The sequence below is a fragment of the Leptonychotes weddellii genome, chromosome 12 (genome assembly GCF_054177405.1).
Source record: "Leptonychotes weddellii isolate Sample4059 chromosome 12, ASM5417740v2, whole genome shotgun sequence".
Lineage (NCBI taxonomy): Eukaryota > Metazoa > Chordata > Mammalia > Carnivora > Phocidae > Leptonychotes > Leptonychotes weddellii.
The window spans coordinates 67,770,319-67,792,566 of NC_138380.1; the positions used below are offsets into that span (position 1 = coordinate 67,770,319).

Consider the following 22,248-nt stretch of genomic DNA (forward strand, 5'->3'; position numbering starts at 1 on the left):
GTAAAAAGCTGAAACATTTTACTCTAAGAAAAGGAAAAAGACAAGGATACTCACTCTTGCCACTTTTATTCAACAAAGTACTGTAAGTCTTAGCCAGAGCAATGAGGCAAGAAAAATAAATAGAAGCCATCCAAATTTGAAAAGAAGAAATAAACTGTCACTATCTGTGAACAACATGATTTTATATGTAAAAAACCAAAAGACTGTGCCAAAAACCTGTTAGAATGAATAAACAAATTAGGTAAAACTACAGAGTATAAGATCAACATGCAAAAATCTGTTGCATTTCTATACACTAGCAACAAACTACCATAATGAGAAATTAAGAAAACAATTCTGTTTACAAATGCATCAAAAAGAATAAAATACATAGGAATATTTTTAACTAAAAAGTTGAAAGACCAATACACTGAAAACTGTAAGATACTGATGAAAGAAATTAAAGAAGACACAAATAAATGGAAAGGTATTCTGTGCTCCTTGACCGGAAGAATTAATATTGTTAAAATGTCCATATTACCCAAAACAATATTCAGATTAAATGCAATCTCTATCAAAATCCCAATGGCATTTTTCACAAAATTACAACCACCATAAAATTTGTATGGAACCAGAAAGGTCCCAAATAGCCACAGCAATCTTAAGCAAGAACAACAAAGCTGAAAGCAGCATGCTCCTTGATTTCAAACTGTATTACAAACCTCTAGTAATCAAAACAATATGGTGTTGGCACAAAAACAGACACACAGTTCTATGGGACAGAATAGAGAGCCTAGAAATAAATGTATCCATATATGGCCAATTAACTTACAACAAGGCAGCCAAGAATATATAATGGGGAAAGGGCAGTTTCTTTAATAATTGGTATTTTGAAAAATGGTCAGCCACATGCAAAAGAATAAAATTAGACTAACATCTTACACCATACACAAAAATTAACTCAAAATGGATATAGACTTGAATTTAAGACCTGAAACTATAAGAATCCTAGAAGAAAACATAAGCAGTAAGGTCCTTGACATCAATATTGGCGATTTTTTAATAATCTGACTCCAAAAGTAAAGGCAACTAAAGCAAAAATAAACAAATGGGACTACATTAAACTAAAACCTTCTGCACAGCAAAGTAAACCATCACTAAAATAAAAGGCAACCGACTTGAATGGGAAAAAATATTTGTAAATCATATATCTGGTAAGAGTTAATATTCAAAATATATAAAGAACTCATACAACTCAACACTAAAACGATCTGATTTTAAAATGGGCAGGGGATCTGAATAGACATTTTTCCAAAGAAACCATAGAGATGACTAACAAGCAAATGAAAAGATGCTCAATTTCACTAATTATCATCAGAGAAATACAAATGAAAAGCACAGTGAGATTTAATCCCACACCTATTAGAATGGCTATCATTAAGAAGAGAAGAGATAACAAGTGTTGGTGAAGATGTGGCGGAAAGGGAACCTTCATACACTGTTGGGAATGTAAATTGGTGCAGCCACCATGAAAAACAGTATGGAGTTACTTCAAAAAATTAAAAATAACACTACCATATGATCCAGCAATTCTACTTCTGGATATTTATCCAAAGAAATTGAAAACACTAATTCAAAAAGATATGCACCCCTATTTTCATTGCAGCATTATTTACAATACACCAGATATGGAAACAACCTAAGTGTCCATCAATGGATGAACGGATAAGGATGTGTTATATATATATAATGGAAAACTACTCAGCCATAAGAAAGATGGAATCCTGCCATTTGCTACCACATGGATGGATCCTAAGGGTACATGAGGTTATGTTAAGTGTAATAAGTCAGACAGAAAAAGATAAATACCATATGATTTCACTCATATGTGGAATTTAAGACACAAAACAAATGAGCAAAGGGAAAAAAGAGAGAGAGAGGCAAACCAGGAAACAGACTCTTGACCATAGAGAACAAACTGATTACTAGAGGGGAGGGGAGGATGGGTTAAATAGATGATGGGGATTAAGGAGTGCTCTTGTTGTGATGAGCACTGGATGTCATATGGAAGTATTGAATCACTATATTGTACATGAAACTAATATTACAATGTGTGTTAACTAACTGGAATTTAAATAAAAACTTAAAAAAAATGGTTGTACCATTTTTTATTCCCACTAGCAAAGAGTTAGAGGTTCTTTGGTTCCACATACTCCCCAGCATTTGGTGTTGTCTTAGATTTTAGTCATTCTAATAGGTGTTTTAATTTGCAATCCCCTGATGAAATATGATGTTGAGCATCTTTTTATAAGCTTATTTGCCATCTGTCTTTCTTCTTTGCTGAGATGTTTGTTCATGAGGTTTGCCTGTTTTTCATTTGGTTTGTTCATTTTCTTAACATTGAGTTTTTAAGTGTTTCTGGTATACTTTGGAGAAAATTCCTTTATTATATATGTGTATTGTGAAGATTTTCTCCATTCTGTGGCTTGTATTCTCATTTTCTTAAAAGAGTCTTTCACAGAGCAGAAGCTTTTAATTTTTAATGAACTCCAGCTTACCATTTTTTTCTTTCTTGACTTTGGTTTGTATATAAAAAGTCATTACTAAACCCAAGGTCACCTCCTATGTATCTTCTTTAAGTGTTATACTTTTCTATTGTATATTTAGGTTTATGATTAATTTTTAGTAAACTTTAGTTCAAAGTGTAAAATTCTATTGTTCTTGTTGTTTGCAGGAGAATGTCCAGTAGTTCCAGCACCATTTACTGAGACTAACCTTTCTCCATCAAATTTTTGTCATGAATGGGTGTAAGATTTTTTCATTGTCTTAGTTCCTCTGTCAAAAATAAGTTGACTAATTTTTGTGGCTCTCTATTCTGTTTCATTATTCTATTTGTTCTTCCACCAATACCATGCAATCTTGTTCATAATAGCTCTTCAATAAGTCTTGAAGTCAGGTAGTGTCAATCCTTTGACTTAATTCTTCTTCAATATTGTCTGGCTATTCTGGGTTTTTACATTTACATATAAACTTTCACATCAATTTATCAATATCCCTAAAATAATTTGCTGGGGTTTTAATTGGGATTGTATTGAATCTATACATAATGTTAGGAAGAACTGACAACAGTATTGAATTTTCCTATCCATGAACGTAGAATATCTTTCCATCTTTAGATCTTCTTTGATTTTCTACATCAGCTTTCTAGTTTTTCTCTTGTAAATCTGGTATAATTTTGTTAGATTTATACAAGTATTTCATTTTTGAAATACAATTCGTGTTGTATTTTTAATTTCCATATAAACAATGTTTACTTTTTAATTTCAAATACAGTTGGTTCACGGCTGATATATAGGAAAGCAACTGACTTTTGTATATTAACCTTGCGTCCTGCAACTTTGCTGTAATCACTTACTAGATTTAAGAGTTGTTTTGTTGATTCTCTGTGATTTTCTACATAACCAATTATGTCATCTATAAACAAAGATAATTTTATTTCTTTCCCAATCTGTATACTTTTTATTTCATTTTCTTGTTTTATTGCATTAACTTGAAATCCCTAGTTAATGTTGAATAGGAGTAGTGAGAGGAAACATCTTGCCTTTTTCTCAGGGAGGAAGTTTCTAGTTTCTAGTTATTAAATGTGATGTTAGTTGTAGGCTTTTTGAGACATTGTTTATCAAGTTGAAAAATTTTCTCTATCTTCCTAGTTTGTTCAGTTTTTGTCATAAAGGGATGTTATATTTTTTCAAATACTCTCTCTGCATCTATTGGTATAATTATATGATTTTTCTTTTCTAGCCTATTGATGTGATAAGTAATATTAATCAATTTTGGAATTTTGAACCAGTCTTGTATACCTAGGATAAATCCCACTTGATCATGGTAGATAATTCTCTTTATACATTATTGGGTTTAATTTGCTAATATTTTGTTAAGAATATTTGCACATAAAGTTCATAAGACATATTGGTCTAGAGTGTTCCTCCCTTTTAATGTCTTTGGTTTTGGTACTGGAGTATATCTTAAAACCATAATCTGATTTCAGAGCCCATGGTTTAAACTACTATAGTCTAGTATCTGAATGGGTTAGCTACTATATTCTACTATCCCACTAAGGAAATGGATTTTAATTGCATTTAATTTTAATTACTTCAAATTTAAGTACCATATTCTACTATCTGAATGGGTTGTTTTGACACTTGACTTTCTACCATGAACAAGGCATTGTTAGGTATTTTCACACATATTGTCACATTTTGCTGAATCACATAGGAGGAGAAAAGATAATCCCAGCAAAAATAAGCAAATTTGTCTTATTTCTAAAATGAGTATAATAATAGTGTCCATCTCATGAGGTTTTTATGAGGAATAAACTACGCAATGAATGATAAACACTTAAAGTACTTAAACACTTCACATAAATGTGTTCTTGAAGTGACAGTGATGTCACAATTGAATTCTTTTGTGCTCTAAACCAGTATCTATACTATTATTAGGCATTTCTGCTTAGATGATGGATTAGTTCTTCAGAATCAGTCTTTCCAAAATTAAATCTCTACTTCCATTCCTAAAACCATGTTACCTTTCTCTTTTAACAGTTTATAAACTGACCTACATGCCAAGCCATAAAATATGGGGTTATTTTCTTTATTTCTCCTTTACCCAAAACAAATGATGAAATCCTGCCTTGGTTTCTTCCCCAGTTTTCTAGAACCCTACTCACATCCTCTACTGTGGTACCATTTGATTTAATTAATTTTATTTATTTATTTTGATTTAATTAAATTTAATTTCTCCATGCTGTTTCCCTTAACTATGGAAAGGGCTACCTAGGGCATCTCACTACCTTCATTGTTTCATTCAACTGATTTTATACCCTGCTGTTAGAATCGTATTTCTGACTAAGGTCAAGACTATACTTTAATAGTATAGTAATTTAATAGGTCATCTCATGACCTATTTTATTATAGCATTCAACAGATTTAGCAAGCTACACAGATTAGCCATACATCTATCCACATATCTTAACATCTTACAACTTCTACTCAAGCCAAACTATAATACCAGTCTTTCTCATTCCAAGTATATACTCCATATATGTATTCATGCTATTTGTTTTATATAGCATGCCTTAGGTTTCTCTCTCACTTTTAAAATATCCCATTCAGGGGCACCTGGGTAGTGCAGTTAGTTAAGCCTCCAACTCTCGATTTCAGCTCAGGGTCATGGGATCAAGCCCTACACCAAGCCCTGTGCTCAGCATGGAATCTGCTTATGACCCTCTCTCCCTGTCCCTCTACCCCTCCCCTCCCTCTTTAAATTAAATAAATCAATCTTCATAAATAAATAAATAAATATTATATCCCATTCATCCATAAAAGCCTGAGATGTCTCCTCCTTCCTAAAGATTTTATAGACATTAATATAGCTCTTTGCTCCAGGCTTCTATATATTTTCTTAAACAATACAGCATTTAGTACTCTGTTTTACAGGTTTATGTGCCTGCCTTCCTGCTACACATGAGTTTCGTGGTATCAGGAATTGCGTAAATGATTTTTGTATCCACAGTGCTTAGCATAGTTATTGGCACAGCTGATATTCAACAAATCTTGTTAAATTGAAGGCATAAATATTGTAAATAATACTGTTAAATTTTATTTTCCTTTTTTAAAGGAAGTTAAGATTTTAAAATTAACTATTACTATTACAAATGGAGATGGCTAAAGGAGAAATAAAAAATCAATTATTTTAAGATGTAATAAGAAAAGAGATGATCACATTTTCATGAAGCAAGATATGTACATGAATTTCAGTTGTCACCATAAACATCAAATAAGATACCTTTTTTAAAGGAATATAAAGACCCTATAATCAATTCCACTTCACCATATTAAAGATGTAGAGGATGTCTCTTCAGATTAATTACAATGAGACTGCAACAGAGCATAGAAACTTTTCATCAATACATATCTTCAGTAATGTATTGATAAATGCCATGGATGAAAAGACTGATGCTTCTAGAGCAGTCATATTATAATATTATAATACATTTTTCTCAAGTTCTGCCATCTCTGAAATAAAGGATATGGCACTGCTTGCCAGTGCACTGTAAAGGAACTCTGCAGACCCAATCACATTCTTTAGCAGAAGCAGAAGGGGACCATGCCACTCACAGTTCTTGCTCAAGTTTCAACACGAGACGTAAGTACCTATTTTAGGACCAAACAAAAATTTTTACCCATGAACTAATTCTAACCTCCAGTCTTGCTATTCATAAGAAAAAAAGAAATGAGATACTCTAGAGCAGCAAGAGCAGAAGTAAACCAACTGTGTCCAGACTGTAGCCTATTACTGTATAATAATGCATGAGCTAAGAATGCTTTTGTATTTTAAAAAGTTTGTAAAACAAAGAAGAAGGAGAATAAGAGGAGGAGGAGAGAAGGAGGGGGAGGAGGAGAGTTTAAGACATAGACCATGCATGGCCCACTAAGCCTAGAATATTTACTATGTGGCCCTATGAAAAATGTTTGCCAACCCTTCTTTTTGAGCAGCAGTGTCTAATAAAACTTCTGTGATGGTGGTTATGCTCTATATGTTTGCTGTCCCAATATGGTAGTCACAAAACTCATACAGCTACTGAGTACTTGAAATGTTGTTAGAGCCATATCTGTTTGGGGGTTACCACACTGGACAGCCCAGCTCTAGAGCACACATCTTCCTGTTCCAATTGTTTTGAGCCTTCAAATGCCATGAACAATGAATGGAATAGAATCCAAGCTGCTATTACCTGATCAGCTGATCAGTATTTAGTTATTTAGATAATCTAACTCCTCCCAAAACATTTTCCTTTCCTTTCCTTTCATATCCTCGATTATTCTAATTCACCTATTTCCTTCCAATGCATCTCCGGCAACCTTGCTATCCCATTCTCTTGTTTTAAATTGGAAAGTAGAACACAAGAACAACCTAGGATCCTACTTCAAAAGCCAGATATACTTCTGTGAGACTAAATCAAAACTCGAAATCATTGTCCTTAAAGGAGTATCGTAGATGAAGGTTGGTTTTTTTTGTTTTGTTTTTTTTTTTTGATACTTGTCTGAATGATACAAATCTGACAGACACATTATGAACTGGCCTAAAGACCCAACCACAATGTATAATGTAATCCCTGTGGGAAATTTGATTCTGAGTTCCGAACACCTGACCTAAAAATTTACCACAAATTTTATGACAAATCAGGAATAAATTGTGTATAGTGTAACAATAAAAATCACTTACCAGTTGTGCAGTTCTATAAGTCATGAAGTGTTTTTACTTAAGTCCTATGGAAATTTTTACATGACTTCATATATAATACATATACTCTGCATTTAAAACTACCTAATGTCTTAGTACATACTTGCCCTTGACAGTCACCTCTATTCCAGGCAGGTTTATTCTATCAGAGTGACATTTCCAAAATCAAACAAATCCTCCTCAGCCTAACAGGTAAAAACATTTATTGAAAAAAGAACTGGAACATAATACCACCCTTAAAACATTTTCCAAAGCTGCATTCTTTTTAATATTTTACTTTATTAATCACAAGGCTCAGGACAAGATTCTCTGTGTAATATACGTGCATTATTTCTTAGAACTTAGAATTACAGTTTCAGTTTGCTGGTTCCCAAATTAATTCATTCAGAAGTAAAAATTAATTTTGTGTTTTTGTTAGATTTTCTTTTGTATTGTAAGTTAGCCTATTTTCAATGCACTTTGTTAGGCAAAAACATAAAGTGGGCAATAGATAAATGTTGAGAATATCATTCAATCATTTTTTTTAAGATTTTATTTATTTATTTGACAGAGAGAGAGAGACAGCAGGAGAGGGAACACAAGGAAGGGGAGTGGGAGAGAGAGAAGCAGGCTTCCCGCGGAGCAGGGAGCCAGATGTGGGGCTCGATCCCAGGAGCCTGGGATCATGATTTGAGCCGAAGGCAGACGCTTAACGACTGAGCCACCCAGGCGCCCCTCAATCATTTTTTTCTAAGTAGCTGTCAAAAGCTCTCTTTAGAAAGCTTCTCAAGGGGAAATGGCTATGTCTAGAGTAAATGATACCAAGCATCATAAAAATATGCCAAATGATTCTTATCTGTCAAAAATGGCTAGTAAAGAAAAAGTATAATTTCTGTCGGCAGGGGGGTGGGGGAGATCTATTCCTCATAATCCTTTAAATGAGAGGTTTTTGTGCAGTCCAATTATAAGGGAAAATGAAGTGTGTACCAACATGAATGTTTGGGAACTCCAGAGTCTTTTTCGTTAGAAAGACAATGTACCCAGACAACTGGCTGATTTTTTTTTCAGGGTATTATACTATCAATATTTAGCCAACTTGTGCAAAAAATGCTTAACAAAAGAAAATATTAAAAACCCAATACAAAATCTCTGACAGATGTAAAAAACTACTAATCTCTGGCAAATTATTGGGGAAAACCTCGTATATAGAAACATATCAATGATAATTTTGAGTTTAAAATTTTCTTATGGTCATGATCCCAGAGTTGTGGGATCGAGTCCCGCATCGGGCTCCCTGCTCAGCCAGGAGTCTGCTTCTCCCTCTCCCTCTGCTGTGAGCACTCTCTCTCTGTCAAATAAATAAATAAAATCTTTAAAATAAAATAAATAAAATAAAATAAAATAAAATTTTCTTGAGGAACCTAAAATCCTTCAAAGTTCCCATGGTTTTACATTACCTGACATTTAGGAGATTTCATTAAACTGTATATTATTTGGGTGAAGAGAAGAATTCTTATTTTTGTTTTGCAAATGCTCTGGACAAGGAAATTCAAGGCATGATACTTAATATTCTCTCACAGATTTTGTTCTATAAAAATGAGAAATTCAAATGAATTATAACTAGCATTCAAGGAATAATAATTGAATGGAAAAGCAGTAATAACTTTGGTTGGACAGATGGCAAATCTAAATACTCTGAGATTAAGAAGAGAATTAAAAAGGACCTCAGAGATCAAATAATCTGTTGTTTTACACCAGTACATTGATTTCTTCCATTTTATCTTATATACAGTTTCATTTCCAATACTTCAACTGACAGGGAATTTTCTACCTCCCAAGTCAGTCAATTCTACCTTTGGAACATTCTAAATGTTAGAAAAGTCTTTTTGGCAAAAATATAAACTACCCATAATTTTCTCCTTATGTTTCTCTCTTTGAATTCTGGTTTGGCTCTATCAGGTGCCAGTAGTAATTCAAAGAATTAACCTGAAGCCTGAAATGGAGTGTCATATAGGTCTACCAGGAGGCCTAAAAGTCCACCATGAAAATGATGGGTTCTGAGGACTGGGGATACAAATATGGTTCATTTCATGACAGATAAAACCAATAAAAAGTATGAAAACACATTCAGTGGATAAGCTTTCTTCTGTGTCTATAATTGTAGTTTTGACTTTAATTTTCACTTACAAAGTTTTCTGAGGAAGTTATTTTCTTCCCTCACACAATGCTAAGGATTTGAGAAGATTAAAATTATTTTGAAAAATAGGTACTATAAAACCACTGACATTGTTATTTACTACAGTAGTAGTGGCAGTGATGGGTTTGCTTTCTTAATGAAGATTTTCAGAAGAATAGAAAACATATTAATCAAGATAAGGGGTTGGGAGAAATAAAAAACTGGGACCAGTGTATCTTAAATCATAAAGTACACAGAATTATTTGGGACCTTCCTTAAATGCAGATTTTTTGTATGCCCCCACCCCTGACTGACCCTCACTCATTAATATGTATTTCTGTATTTTACTCCCAGTAATAGACCACATTTTGGGAATTATAAGTCTGGCTCCAGAATAAGAGTCTAACTCTAATGTAAAACAAAAATGTTACTGATGAAATATTATTTTGTAAACATTAGAAATAAAGAAGGAATAGGTGTCTGGGTGGCTCAGTCAGTTGTGTCCGACTCTTACTTTTATCTCAAGTCATGATCTCAGGGTCCTTAGATGGAGCCCCAGTGGGCTCCACGCTCAGTGGGGAGTCTGCTTGAAGATTCTCACCCTCTGCCTCTCCCCCTGACTTAGTCATACTTTCTACCACCCCCCATATAAATAAATCTTTTTAAAAAAAGAGAGGAGCAATTTGGGAAACATAAAAGTCTATTGATAAGAATAAATTTATACATATGGATGTACAAGAATATAAAGAAATATAAGCTTGTCTACCCATTTACAGATTATAACAATATATAAAGAGATCAAATATCCCTTTAATTATCTTAATATTTGACAGGGATTTGAAAAACCAAGTACACAAACAATTAGGGGGAATATCCAAAAGAGAGGAAGGACAACATCAGTAAAGCTAAGGCTGGCTCATTTACTTGGACAGTATCACTTCAATAATAGGACAGATTTCTTCTCAAAGGCCCTCAAAAAACAAAAACAATCTATGTGCTTCAAAAATCACACTTCAGCTGAATTACAAGTAGAGAATCAGAGTAGTAGTACTTGGGCAAAATTTATATCAAAGGCTGGATATAGTTGTAGAAGTTAGTACTACTATTTGCTACCTATGTGACCACGGGCAAGTTGCTTAGCTCCCAGGAACCTCAATTTTCTGTCTTGTAAAAAGGGGATCATAGTATCTGTCCTTTTCTGCTTCAAGATGTTGTTGTATGGATCAAAAACGAGTGTACTTTTGAAATTTATAAACACTACCATGTGGATGGTATATGGGTATATTCAAAGTCTTACTATATAAGCACCGTTAAATCCATAGAGAGGCAATGGCTTTGGAAGAAATAATGGCAGGTTTTGGAGACACCTTTAATTTCATACATTTCTGTAAGAGGGGTGGGAACCAATGAGAAGTATCACTTAAGACATACAGGCACAAAATAAATTTTCACCTTCTGAATGGGTTTTGTAGTGACTTCTCAAGTGCAGTTAATGAGTATATCACCATAACTGTAACTGACTCTGGGATGAACAAACACTGGGGCACCTTGGCTACTAAATTCTGAAATGTATCCCAACCATCTGCCATTAGTATGAGGTTCTCATTATTCTTATCAGTTCTCACGACAGAGTCCTAGTAATATTTTTGGTGAACACAGCCTTAAAGTTCTCAGCTTAATTAAACTTTAGACAGGCTTATTCCTGACCCTAGTACTTTGGTCTTCCTTTTCTTGGAGCATTTACTTTAAAGACTTTGTAACTGCAAATTCCTTCGCTGCCCCCTTTGAGATGTAAATTTTTCTAAAAAGTTATTGTCAGTGTTACAATCCAGGACTACCTGTCTCCAGGATCTGGCAGCCATCCCTTTGACATGTCAACATCAAGGAAGATAGTTCTCCTATCTCCCAATCTCTGTGGGAGGACAGGAGCTGAACTTTAGTGGTTGCCCTACTCCAAGTTGTAAAATTACCTCCTATCACAAAAATAGGAGAAAATTTACTTTTCTTTTGGAAAAAGCAAGTTAGCAAACACAGATGGCCTGTGTTCTCTCACCCCAGTGCTTACAAATCTCCTTACCCTTTGTTTCAGATGAAATGAATTCAGACTTTAGTCTGATCTCCCTCTTGACTATAATAAATAAAATCTTGAATAAAATCTTCCTTACCTCTTTAACTTCGTCAGGTGAAATTTTTGCTTCGACACTCAGGGACCTGTTTAGGGCAGAAAAAAGACTTGTAATTTGCAATCATGGAAACAGCAGACCAGAAGGAGTGGTACCATTTGATAAAGATATAATGTAAACAAACTCTACTTTGTGAAAAGGTTGCTGTCAGTCATAGGAATTTGCATGAAGCTTGGAATCATACATTTAAACAAGTTCTAAATATAATTGGCTTGGGCAAGGAAAATTTTTGTGCAAAATTACAGCACTGTTTAATAGAACCCGGACTGTATTTTCCAGATTGCCGAAACTCACTCAACACATGGCTGATAGCTGGAGCTTTGGCAAACATGAAAGAATGCTAAAGAAAATGTTGCCATCTGGTAAAAGAGAGAAAGGTGGTGGGCTGCAGTCTTTTTCTATTTTTTTTATGAGACTTTACATATTCTGTTAGACCAAAATGAGCATATCCGGATAGGAAAAAAAAAAAAAAGCCTACATTTTTATTTTAATAAATTTAAATATGAAGGAATTCATTAGGTTACTATGGTCTTACCACTCTTCCATTACTATTTTTAACAAGTTACATTTCCATGTAATATGTTAATGAAGACATGATCTGGCATATGCACTGGTCTGTGAGCACCGAGTGTAGCTGTAACTATTCATGAAGCATGTTGCCTTTCCATTACTGTAATTGTAGATGATCCTTCAATGAATGTATTCATGTATTACATGGCTGATGAGTTTTAACTAAGCCTAAATATACATCTCAAGTCACTTTAAAATTATCTTGTAAAACATCTATCCCTTTTTTTAAATTAGTGCCATACTGTTCAATCTCATTACTAAGTAATGGCAGTTTGTCCACTTGAAAGTCATTTCACTTTGCCTCCTTCTGTCATGTTTGACTGCTAGGGAGAGTCCTATTTTGCAGTTAAAGACTGTGTGTGATTAATATCCATAATCATAAGATATGACTGAATTAAAATCAATAACCCTTTTATTTGCAATAGATATCTCTTAAGCCTTAATTGCTGATTTAGTAGTTAATTGAGAAAATCCTTGTTAATGATCTGATGTAGCTCTGAGGGAATGTTGAATGAGTAAGAAATTGCTCTCCGGGAGGCATAATTTTCCCAACTGTGTATGGCTGACCCTGGAGAGAGATGAACAGAACAGGCCATGGAATGAGCAGTTCAATTTCTCTCAGCACACAGTAACACACGACACGCACACTGAAAATAATTAGGAATTATTCATCTTCGTGAGAATCCTGATCAGTAGCACTCAAATATACAGGAAAAAAAAACCAGAAAGAATAATATTCCCTAGAACTTATTTTTTTAGGAGCCCATGGAACGTACTTTATTACAGATGCCTCTTAGTTTGTATTTTCTAAATTCATCTGTCTTTTGCTTGTCTAATTCCTGCATGTGTGTCCCTCAGTGCTTACTTTGCTGCTGAGATAATTGCTCCTGGAAAGGAGATTGTTAATGGTTCTGGCGGCATAAATTCTCCAGAATTAAACATCTCATCTCATCTGCGTTAGCCTCCTTCTGCTAATTTAAAAATCATTGCCCTTCACAGCCTTTACAGAAGGATCTCTCATTTTAAGTATGTGTTATTTAGAAAAGAAATACAGTCAATTCTATGAGACAATCTCCTTTTAGAGAGGAAGAAGGGAAAAAAACAATATTCGGCGAAGCCCAAAAAGTACCATGTGTCGTCCTAGGTATTTCCAATACAACATTTACTCTAATTCTGACAGGCACAACAAAAGTGCTTATGACTATGTCCACATTATAGATTAAAAAACAGGAAGACACTAAGGCTCAGAGATGTTGGGTAACTTGCCCAGAGATCAACTGCCAGTGAATAATGAAATAAGGATTTGAAACATGACTTCAAATTTGTGCTTTCTTCTTTGTTTTTCTTCCAGCAACAGGATGCATCGATAAAATAATCTGTATTTGGAATAAAAACATCAGTGTTGAAAAACATGTTTTGAATTAAGTACGCTTAGATGCAAATTGTAATGTGTTCAGGTCAAAACTCTTGGTATGTGTCAAATAACATAAATGCATGTTTCCCAAACTATGCAGCTGCGCCCTGGGATGTCACAGCAAATTCACCAGGCACTGGGGTATACCTTAAATTCTTAAGAGAAACACGGCGATACTTGACATTTGTCAGATTGCCACAAACTAGTAGTTTGAGGTAGTTCAGTTTCAGGAGTACATTGTGCTAAAAGCCCTTCAATGGCATCTCTTTGCATAGCTGGATTTTCAGTGACTGCTGGGGAGAAAACCAAGTACTAAGCAAAAAAACGATGTGGAACACAGGTTAAATGAGGGTCCCAGTGGTGTCTAGGGTGGTGCTAATATCTTAGAGGTGTGCCATACTCAATAGATACATATATCCCATTTGTAATGGTGCTTATGTAAAAATTAAATTCTCTTTTATAATTTATGTGTATTATTTTCTTCAGACATTTAATAAGTTGTTAGGACAAAAGTATTGACAGAGTTATTTGGACTTCACTGTGTAATAAATGGAACTTTTAACTATTTCTTTTGGTCTGAGGACACAGTGACAACATGAGTGAGGACTAAGGAAAGCGTGGGAATCTCAGAAAACATTTAGTATCTTCTTCCTCTGTAATAAAGAGGTATTGTACATGTAACTTAATCATATGAGCAAGCCAGAAATCAATGAAGATTTCTCTACTCATGCTCATCTGTCATACTTTAGAGCTAAAGTCAAGGTAATGTCAGAGAAGACCGTGTTTCAAAGGCATATTTATTTCAAAACCTGTCTCAAGTTGAGCATGTGGCCACACCTTCGGAGGCTTTGTGCCTGGCAAATTTACCTTGTGAACTGGGTACATCATAGGTGCTGTACAGTGTAAGGGACAGAAGACTTGAAACCCAATTCCAGTTCTGTCATTTGCTGACAAAACTAGTCAAAAATTGGTCATGCTGTCCTCATCTGCGAATGAAGAGAATTCAGTGAGAAGCCCTACTTCCTATACTTCTGTTGTGAGAATTAAAAATAATATGAGCCAATGTTAGTTCTAGGTAAAAACTAGATGCTTAATAAACATTACTGCCTTCCGGGCGCCTGGGTGGCTCAGTTGGTTGAGCGACTGCCTTCGGCTCAGGTCATGATCCTGGAGTCCCGGGATCAAGTCCCGCATCGGGCTCCCTGCTCGGCGGGGAGTCTGCTTCTCCCCCTGACCCTCCCCACTCTCATGCTCTCTCTATCTCATTCTCTCTCTCAAATAAATAAATACAATCTTTAAAAAAAAAACAAAACACATTACTGCCTTCCTTCTGAGTTCACCTTTCCATTGCAGAGAGGATCAGTAATTAATATTTATACCTCATACCAGAGAATTGCCAATATTTCTTTCAATTTTCTTCTACCCTGAATATGCACTACCACAGATTAGAAAAACTAGTCTCAGAGAATCTCTCAAGGCTTTATTCATTATTCATTATTCATAATGAAAATAATAGTTTATATTGATTCTCGCTGGGTCATTTCTAGCATCTCCCAAATGACACCCCATTCTTAGTCTACTTAATGATGTCCATCCCACAAATATTAAACCAATATCCCCAAAACACAAATTCAAATATATCATCTACTAGAATATATCTACTCAAAACTCTTTAGTAGCTCCCTATTGTCTATAGAATTAAGTCCAAATTATTGAGTACAACATCATGGCCCTCCATTAGAGATCTCCCTATTTTAAAGCAACATAGTCCAAAGGTTAAGAGCAGACTCAGAGTTAAACTTCCTAAAATCAGAGCTTTGTGAGTTTAAGCAAGTTATTTATCCTTTCCATGCCTCAAATTCCTCATCTGAAAATGGGAAAAGTAACAGAACCTACCTGAAATGGTGGTTGTGGAAAGTAAATGAGTAAAGGTAAGTACTTAGAACAGTGCTTGGCACAGAATAAATTCTGAGTGTTAGATTATGCCTTCTACTGCTCATACACACTTAATTTCAACAAACAAAACTGCATGATAGCCTCTGAACAAAGCCCACATTTTTGGATGTCTGTGATTCTTATGTTTTCCCTGTATTTAAATTCCCTTTCTAAGCTTATCTCCAGCCCAAATCTTTGCAAATTATATCCGCTTATCAAAAGCCTCTCTATGAAGCTTTCCCATATTTCTTTCTTTTGCTTCTTAAGGGAATTAATTTCTAACACTCATTTTACTGATCATATTCCCCCTTGTATTGTTACCTATTTATTTTCTTCACAGCTCTAATCATAATTTATAAGCAAATATTTCCTTGTTGGCTAACTATAATTATATTATTGGTATATTATTAAAATTCCAGAAATCCATGTGTGTGTTTTGTTCACCTTGTACATACAGCTATCTTGCAGCAATACCGAAGTAGCCCTGTGCGTTCTGGTCAATGGAATGTCAACAGAATCAAGTGTAAAGCTTCTAGAACATGCCCTTTCTGCTGGCTGAAATGGGGATGCAGTGTTATAACTGGAGCAATCATCTCTTTCCATGAGATTATTTTGGGAACTGAGTTCTCTGCAGAGGAAAAAGAGAAGTATGTGGTTTTCAGACTCTGGAGTACCATAGTATATTTCAACTGACTACTTCCAGACTCTAAGAAAGAAGTAAATTTCTTTTTTTTTTAAAGATTTTATTTATTTATTTGACAGAGAAAGACAGCGAGAGAGGGAACACAAGCAGGGAGAATGTGAGAGGGAGAAGCAGGCTTCCCGCTGAGCAGGGAGCCCGATGCAGGACCCTGGGATCATGACCTAAACCAAAGGCAGACATTTAATGACTGAGCCACCCAAGTGCCCCAAAATAAATTTCTTATTCTATTAAAACCAAGGTTGTTTAGGAGAGCACATGATGTGATGAGCACTGGGCATTATATGCAACTGATAAATCATTGAACACTACATCTGAAACTAATGATGTACTATATGTGAGCTAATTGAATTTAAATAAAAAAAGAAAAAAGAAAAGCAAGGCTCTGTTGGATTTTCTGCTATTTGTAATCAAACCTAATTCAATTAATACACATTCATAATCAATCAGATTGTTTTATTTTCTTTTACTTAGAACTTTGTAAATCTAAGATCAAGAGAGATACAAAGTCCCCTAAATTCTTACTCATGATGCAGTTATTACATGACCTCTCAAAATATAATACAGTTGACCCTTAAACAATTGTGGAGATTCAAGGTGCCAATCCCTTGCACAGTTGAAAATCTGCATATAACTTTCTGACTCCCCCAAAATAGCCTACTATGGATTCGAAGCCTCCAATAACATAAAGAGTCAACTAACACAAATTTTCTGAGTTATATGCATATTTTACTTTGTTCTTACAATAAAATAAGCTAGAGGAAAGAAAATATTAAAGAAGAGAACATACATTTATAGTACTATACTGAATTTATCTTAAAAAAAATCCACATATAAGTGGTCCCATGCAGTTCAAATACATGTTATTCAAGGTCCACTGTATTTTAAGATTTTATTTTGTTTTAAACTTGTAATATATTACCAACTGCCTGAATTAAAATAAGATTACTTTGTGTTTTATTTAGTATATTTTAGACGTATTTTGCCTATTTCACAGTTGCATCTAGCAATTTTATTCAGAAGAAATATTGACTCCTGGTGATCTAAGCTGGACCAATAATAGTCTTTTCCCCAGCAACTAGAAGGTTGAGCAAAGGAGCACAAAGTTGGAAAGGGGTAGCTGAGTCATGCCAGGGCAGCACTGTAGCAAAGGGCCCCAGGTTCCTGCTGCTGTGACCCCAGGATGTTTATGTTCCTGTTGGTGGCAGAAATTTTTAGTTGCCTTTCTAGAATTCACCTTCCCTTCCTCAGTCCCAACAGTACCCTAATGTTCTATTCATGTCATTGGAATGGTATTTGATCTCAGTCCAAGATGTGTCCTAATTTGCTGAAGCCAACAACATAATTCATCCCCATACCACAGTTTCAGAATTAGGGGTGGGTATGTAACCTAGACCCCAGCTTAGGTGTGCTGTAGCTAGCTCATAGCAGCTCCCCAGAGCCAACTGCTAAATTTCTTCAAAGTCTGCAAATCAGTAGTCAAGACTACTACACAGAGTCATTATTAAAAATTAAATTATGAACTCATACTTAAATTATATGGAAATACTTAAAATACATCAATTCCTAATCATTTTATATTTTTTTACTATACTTTATTAGAATTGATGTTCTTCAGATTTTGACATTTATTCTACCTGTATGGTGGAAATTCTATGTAATGGTGTGCTACTACAGACTTTTTCCCAACTCTGTGGTCAGTGACATCATGCTGGTAGCTAAATAATGTATATTCTTCCAATACTTTCAAAACTATTGTCCAAATGAGCAAGTAATTCACTCACATCATCAATGAATGAATTGGTGAGGTTTCCCAACAGCTAGGATGTTTTCAAATCATTACTGGATTGCAACCATAGGTGGGCTATAGATATGAGAGTTCAGCAAAAGTTAATAAAAATATTCTGAGAGAATTAATTGGTCATATGGAATTTACATTGAAGAGTATTGTGTATTTTTTTTATTTGTGAATTGTGGGCTAGACATCCTTTCCATGAGTAAAATTTATAATGATCTTATGTACATAGATACATGGTTATATTTTTTCAGAGAGCCGATTTTAATCATTTAGCAGCAAACCAACGCCTAAGCCAAGTAGTTAGTGTATGACTTTCCATGAATGAACAAGTGCTAAAATTAGTACAGTCACAGGGAAGCTTGGGACTTTTATTCAATGATAAAATAGACATATTTCTCTCTCTCTCCCTCCCTCAAACACACACACACACACACACACACCACACTCTCTCTTTCTCTCTCTCTCGATATAAACCAGGAAGAATGTACCCTCAGAAGCCTATGGCTGCAGTCCTATGACACAATAGAAGGAGTCAACTTTAGAGTGGTACAAAGGCAGGAGAGAAATCGAAAGAAGCTAATTTCTTGGTGAAGGTTTTGAGGTGCTGGATCAAACCAACACTGTAGCAGCCATATTAGTCAACGACTTTCCTCTTTAAGGCAGTTGAGTTAGAATTTCTGTCCTTCATGAGACCTAATTAGCTAGCTATTTAACTTTATAAATGATGTCATTCTCCTTTCAAGAAACATTCCATTTTACCTCATTTTTTTTTTACCAAAAAATTTTTTTAACCAAAGTTTGTGACTCAGTCTTCTAAAAGATTAGGTAGGAGTTTTAGAGAAGGAAAGAACTGTGATATAGTGTTCTTATAGAAGGTACAATTATTGTGAAATATACAGAAGATACATTCTCAAGAGAACGTACTGGGAGGCACAAAGGTAAAAGATTTGGAGCGAGTGCTGCTTTTGAAGACTCTCCAGGTTGTTGTGGACAATATACTTAGGTTGGTAGAGATGGTATTCTCCTCCTCAGGCCCTAGATCCCAATGGGCCTTGGGTAGCCACAGGAAGGCTTCCCAGCCTTTTTTACCATCAACTTTATGTCCCTGAAATTATAGCATAATAATATTTTATGATTGTGAAATCACTTAGCAAGCCAGGTCACCTGTATCTAATACCCACGTTTCATGTACAATTTTACATTATGCCACTGTCTGCAGATTACAAAGTAATTAAAATGCATATTATTGTGTTTACCTTATATACAACATAGCTACATCATGATGGCCAGTCTGTGGGAATGTTACATCAAAAGGCCTAGTCGGGTACCATCACAACTGCGTCTATTGCTTTCATCCACAGACACCTTAACAAACACGGAATTAGATACCGGAGTATGGCAAGGGCCACAGATCCTTTGAGAAATTTATCTTTTTGAAATATGTTATATGGTTAACATGGAACAAAAGCACTGGGATACTTTCCCATTTTCCAGGATAGAAAAGTTCTAGCCCATAATGGTACAGAGCAGTGAATTAGCCAATCAAGTTACTGATTTTGGTTACCAAAGAAACAACAAAGGATGAAAAATTCTAGAGCTACTACAGTATCTTTACTATATCTAATGGTACAGAACAATTTAAAGTGAGAATACCTTAAAAACAACCCTTGAAAACCCTACTACAAGACTTGGATTGATACTCAGTTCCTGTATGTTACAATGCTGAAAGAAAGAAAAGGAAAGAAAGAAAAGGAAAGAAAAGAAAAAGAGCCTTCTATCTTTTGTCACCATAGAGCTGAAGCTACTAAATATTAAATATAGAAATTGATTCTGTGGGGTGCTTAACTAAAGGACCCATTAAATTCACAACCTCACTAATTCTTTTATATGGAATATATACTAATAGGAAATTAAGGAACCGTGATCATTGAAATAAGGGTATCCAGAGCATTCAAAGGATCTGGAGCCTCCCAATTCCTCTAACTGCTCTGCAATGTTTCCATTGCTGTACAGATCTAAAAATTTACCCAATTCAAACATTTATAACTTCTCAACTGCTTCAATTAGTGAAACACAAAATCAGAATAGATAATAAAAGCATTATACCCCAAATTTTGCAAACACTCAATCATGAAGAGCAGAGTATGATTTTGGATCAGGCTTAAGTCTTTGCTATGGGTGAACACACAACAATTTGGAATTCAACAGCTTGCGGTAACTAACTGTGATTCTAATAATTTGTTGGTTTAGTCAAAGCAAACCAAGATCAAAAGGTGACTCGTGCTAAGTAATATTAAAAAGCCAGAAGTCTGATATAAAAGAAGGAAGTCAAAGACTACAGGAGAAAGTAATGTTAGATTAGATCCATCCTGTACTTTTCACCCACATATCTCCTCCCTATTTTCATTGCCAGGGTTCAGACAACTCTTAAATATTCTTTCCAATTAGGAACAGACTAATGATGGAAGTCCTAGTTTCTCTGAAAAGTGCTTTACTGGGCTGAGAATTCTAGTGAACAAAGATAGAATAAGACTGTGATCCATGATCTCACTAGGGATGGAATAAGCCATGCCCAGCAGGGCCAAGTCTGTGTTATTACCCTCCAGAAACAAAATATCACCTGCCATAAGATTACACTGTTCCTATGACCTCCAATCTTCCAGATGTCTCAGCTCAAATTAAATCCCAGTGACAGGAAATTTGATTATTCAAATGTGGCCCTTGTATCTGCCTGAGAATTAATCATTCAGTCATGGCTAGAAATAGGGCTTGGTTACAGTCACTGGGGTATCACTTTGAACACGACGGATCACTGTACTTTGATCTATTTTGTTCTTTTTTACTTGATTCTTAACCCATACACACACACACACACACACCCTTGTTCCCTTAATCCAAAATGTCCCCACCTAATAAGATCTAAACTGTCCCATGCACATGTCCTTCCTCCCCACCAGAGCACAATTTCCAATTATATCCTGCAACCCAACCAGAGTTCTTTGCCCTATAGAAATAACCCAAACCTCCACTTTGCCTTCCCAGTGTAATAACTCATTAAAAATTAAAAGGAGCCAGTATAGGGATTTGTTATTGTCCTTGTGCTGGTAAATTGTTAACAACAGCTTTCTGGGGGAAAAATATATCTTCATTTGTAGTGTTTGTCGATTTCCATAAACACTTCCACTATGGCCACCTCTGAGCTACCAAAGTCAAGTCATCAACTCTGTAAGTAGATACAAAATGGCTCCAACACACCTATATACTTTTACAATCAGGAATTGGGGAGATCCTGGAGTTAGACACCCTATTGATTCTTGCCTTAGGCATATTTAGCTCATTTTCATTTATCCCCTTACCCTCAAACTCTCCCTTACTAATATAATTCACTGAGGTTCTGTAACATCAGGAATTAGTGCAAGTATTGAGCCAGGATCCAACAGTCTCCCCCAAACTTTTTTATCTCTCTTTCCCTATATATTTACTAAATTAACCCATCCCATTTGATGAAAGATTGGAACAATTTTCATAGTATATACATTTAGTGTTATAATAGCATCATTTTCTTAAGCTTCCCCTTTTTCAAGGAGGGGGGTGTTCTGCTCTGTTCAGAAACATAGGTAATATAGGAGTATCTGGTTGAGTCTCAGATCTCTCTGTCAGACTGTAATTCTTAACAGTTTTTCTGAAAATCCAGTAGAGCTTAGTTAATTCAATCAACTAGGGATAGTCAATTTTATTCCCTTTGACCATATGATTAACTGACTGCAGCAGACCTCTCTTGTCAGACCACGCACTACTCTGGGAGTATTGCACTGATCTTACTCCCCATCCCCATTATATAACCATATACTTATTTTCTTCAACTTATGATCAATATAACATAAGCTCCATAAAGGCAGAGGTGTTATATGTTTTGTTCCAAGAATAGTTTCTGGCATCAAAAGGAAGGATGAAAGTAAAAAGAGAGAGAAAAGAGAGGGAGAAATGTTAAAAGAAGATCTAATATGATAGAATCATTTAAACCTTAAAAGCATCTGATGTTATCTCATCCAACAGCTTCATTTAGAGATTAGGAAATGGAATCCTGGAGAGGTCAAAATATTTGCTCATGGATAATCATCTATAATTGCCAAATCAGAACACAAGTTTCCTAGAACATAGGTATCCTTATCTTATAAAAGGCAGGCTACTCTTGGGAAAGGCTTTAACACTGAG

General features: G+C 35.1%; 1 long non-coding RNA gene across 1 annotated transcript in view; it reads right to left on the minus strand.

The window, feature by feature from the left end:
• The window catches only part of LOC145716580 (uncharacterized), a 499,927-nt gene that overhangs the window by 216,686 nt on the left and 260,993 nt on the right, over window positions 1-22,248 (minus strand). The window contains exon 3 of the long non-coding RNA XR_014139371.1: window positions 11,599-11,644. This is a non-coding gene — a long non-coding RNA (uncharacterized LOC145716580). The remainder of the gene's footprint in view (window positions 1-11,598; window positions 11,645-22,248) is intronic.